The following is a 3,670-nucleotide window of genomic DNA, read 5'->3' on the forward strand; positions in this document are numbered from 1 at the left end:
ATTTCAGAAGAGTCCAGACAATTGTTTTTCTGTTTTGTTTTGTTTTGTTTTTTACAAATGGCCCTCTACAGTAGGATCAGGTCAAAGTTATACATTTGACTGAAAGATATAAAGGGCACAAGATCAAAGTGTGTTGGATCCATAAAGCAAAAGACAGCCTTGATTTCTTTCCTCAAAAAACTGGGTGGGTAATATTTGTCTTTTTCAACCTTATTGGGTTATATATGCTGTATCTCCCAAGCACATGCTAAGGTCATCTACGATTCCTTGATAGATACAGCCACAGAGATAATTTCATTCAACAATGCTCCATTTATCACTCTCAAGGGATAAGGTATATATTCACCAAAGTTGCTCTCAAATGTCACAAGAGGTATCTTACAATGAGTCCAAATGGAAGAAGGAGTGAGGACAACTAGATGCTTCTGTTTGTAGATGACATTATTCTGTTTGCATTGATCCTTGGCATATTGGCCTGATCATGGAAGTGAAGAAAGATCTGGAAGGGACTCGAGAAACTATTTTGTCTCTGCGTCTCATAACAAGGGACATACCCACACTATACTCTCATTTTCTAGTAAGGAAATTTTAGCTCAGGAAGTTTGAATGACTTTCTCAAGATCACACAGAGAGTCACTAGCAAGGATGAGATTTGAATTTGGTCCTTGGACTACTACAAATCCAGCGGTGCTTTCCACCAAATCACGCTGCTTCTCAAGAATAAAAAAAAAAATAACAGTGGAACAAATGTTCCAAAAGGCACAGGGGGAAAGTTGAACACCAGGATCATGACTGGTGCAAGTAAGACTACAGTGAATAGAAATATGACTATAGATAGAAGAATATAGGAGCAGGACATGGTTTGTGTCAAGGATGATGTATTAGCAAGGCAATAAACACAACATCGACAGTAATTGTGAATATGCCTATGTAGTTCTTTATCACAAAATATGAGAGACTCTCCATATAAAAGGTAGGAGTAAAACATTTATTCAGACACCAGAAGACCAAATCCCATAACCAATAAGTCCAACCCATCCAAGCAGCAACCAACTCCCAAAACCAATAAGCCCACTTTATCATAACAGCAAGGAACTTAAAACACAATATCGCAGCATGGAGCCTTGCCATCCCATAACCTTCCACCCTCCTGCTGAGGCCTTGTCACCAACACACTCACAGCACAGCACACATCTGCTCTTTCCCTCAGCTCTAGCTGCTCTCTCTGCATTTCCTGTGACATACTTTCCTTTTCCTCTCAGCAAGCTCCTCCCACCACATGTGACTTAGGCTTCCTTTGATGTAAGCAGGTCACATGGCGTATTAATGTATGGAAAAGATCTTCAAATCTAAATCCTCATTACAGAGAGCAAGCATTCATTTGAATCCATGACATCAGGAGAATAGTGGGTTAGGAGAATACAGTGGATCTATGTCTATCAGATCAGGGTACAGGAGAGGAATATGATTTGCTACTATAAGTATCTTGTATCACTGACATTCTTGTTTGTGTTTCTGATTATATAGAGATCTTTCTGACTTGAAATCACCCCTTCACCTAGATTTCGCACTCTTAGTCCCTTGAATTTGTGCACTACAAAAAAATAATCTTTTAAAATTTTAATTTAACCTCGCTTTTAGTTTATACTAACTTAAATTTGTTTGACCTCACCTCCAAGGCAATATATTGTAATAGGGAGGACACTGGATTTGGAGTTAGATGATCTGCATTTAAAATGCAGCACTGAAACTACGTGGAAAGAGCACCGGTTGCAGAGTTAGAGATCCTGGGTTCAAATCCTGCAAATCACCTCATCTAATTGGGCCTTAGTGTTTTTTTTTTTTTTAGCCCATAAAATGATTTGATTCACCTGAATAGCTTCATTGACATTTGTACTTTTTCAACCTCTCTGGGATTTAACTTGCTGCTGCTGTTTGTCATTTGTTCTAGAAGAGGACCATGACATCAGGGAAGTGATGCCATGACATGGAAGCAAATTGGATTTAAATGAGAGAGAGCTGTGCAAAGTCATCAGCCTCACTTTCTCCTCAAGAGTCATTTGGGTGCAGTGGCCAGATATTCATCAGGAAAATTGGAGATGGCCCAGGATGGCTTTTTTAAGCTAAGGTCTTTAACAGGTCTCAGTTTGACTGAGGCAGCATACATTTAATGATTAAGGCTTGATAAAATGACTCAAAAGAATGGCCTCTTAAAAAAATAGATCTGGGAATAGAAGACTCTCAGGGTTTCTGGCCAAAATAGAAACAATTGTCATTCGCCTTCCCTTTGGGTAGAGCACAGGCAGAGAAGGGTGTGATACTGTATGTGGAGAGAGAAGAAAGAGGAGAAAGAAAGGAAGAGAGAGAGGAAGGAAGGAAGGAAGGAAGAAAGAAAGAAAGAAAGAAAGAAAGAAAGAAAGAAAGAAAGAAAGAAAGAAAAAAAGAAAGAAAGGAAGAAAGGAAGGAAGGAAGAAAAAAAAAGGAAGGAAGGAAGGAAAGAAAAAGAAAGAAAGAACAAAAGAACAAGAGAAAGAAAGAAAGAAGGAAAGAAAGAAAGGAAGGAAGGAAGGAAGGAAGAAAGAAAGTGGTGTTACCCAACTGGAAGTTCTCTACTCACAGAGTTTGCTGTTTGTCCTTCATTCTCAAAGTATATTAGATTTAAGTGAGGAAGGGTTGTACAAAGTCACCAGTCTCACTTTCTCCTCAAGAGCCATTTGGGTCCAGTGACCAGATATTCATCAGATGGCCCAAGATTCAGTGGGGGACCTTGAACTTTTTAAGCTAAGGTCTTTAGCAGGTTTCAGTTTGATTAAGGCAGTGCCCATTCAGTGATTAAGGCTTAATAAAATGAGGCAAAGAATGGACTCTTTTAAAAAAAATAGATCTGAGAGGGGAAGGCTCTCAGGGTTTCTGGCCAAAACAGAAACAATTGTTATTTACATTTGTTCTGAGCCAATTAGGGCCTTTCCTCTATTAAAAGAAAGGCTTATAATAAATTACCTCTAAGACCCTTCCTATCTCTTAATCTGTGCTTTCAAGATTTCTTTTTACAATATCCCTAGCGACTAATCATTGGCACTTAATCATTGGACTAGCTTCCTTTGGCAGGTGTTAGATTGAATTTGCCATATACTCTCTTGAAGTTCTTAACCTCTTAAAGTTCCATGAACTTAAAAAAATTATGTATTTTATTACTGCATTTCAGTGTAAGCAGTTTCCCTTGTTGTCTTGTGTATTTTACGCATTTAAAACATCATTACGAAAAAGGAGTCCGTATGCTTTACAAACTTCTGAAGAGAACGGTAAGAGTTAAGAAATCTGGCTCTAATGATTATTAATAGGAGACCTCCTTGCTGTACTGCAAGATGATCAGAAGAGGGCTCCAGATACCTCAGAACTTTGTTCTACACATTTGCTACTTGGATACTTTGCAGTCCGACTTCAAATGAAAGCTGGAAAGGATCTCCAGATGTTACTATTTGCAGGACAACGTTGTCTTCCCTGAAGTAAGCCCCAGAGTACTGTGAAGGTCATAGAACTGGAGACAGCTGGAAATGGATTTTAGAGATTCCTTTGTCTGAACTCATTTTAGAGATAGCCTACTGGCAGCTGCTCAGCACAGGGAAACTCTCACTCTTTCCAGAGTAAGATGCCAATATCCTAGGGTTCC

Source organism: Trichosurus vulpecula, chromosome 3, assembly GCF_011100635.1.
Source record: "Trichosurus vulpecula isolate mTriVul1 chromosome 3, mTriVul1.pri, whole genome shotgun sequence".
NCBI lineage: Eukaryota > Metazoa > Chordata > Mammalia > Diprotodontia > Phalangeridae > Trichosurus > Trichosurus vulpecula.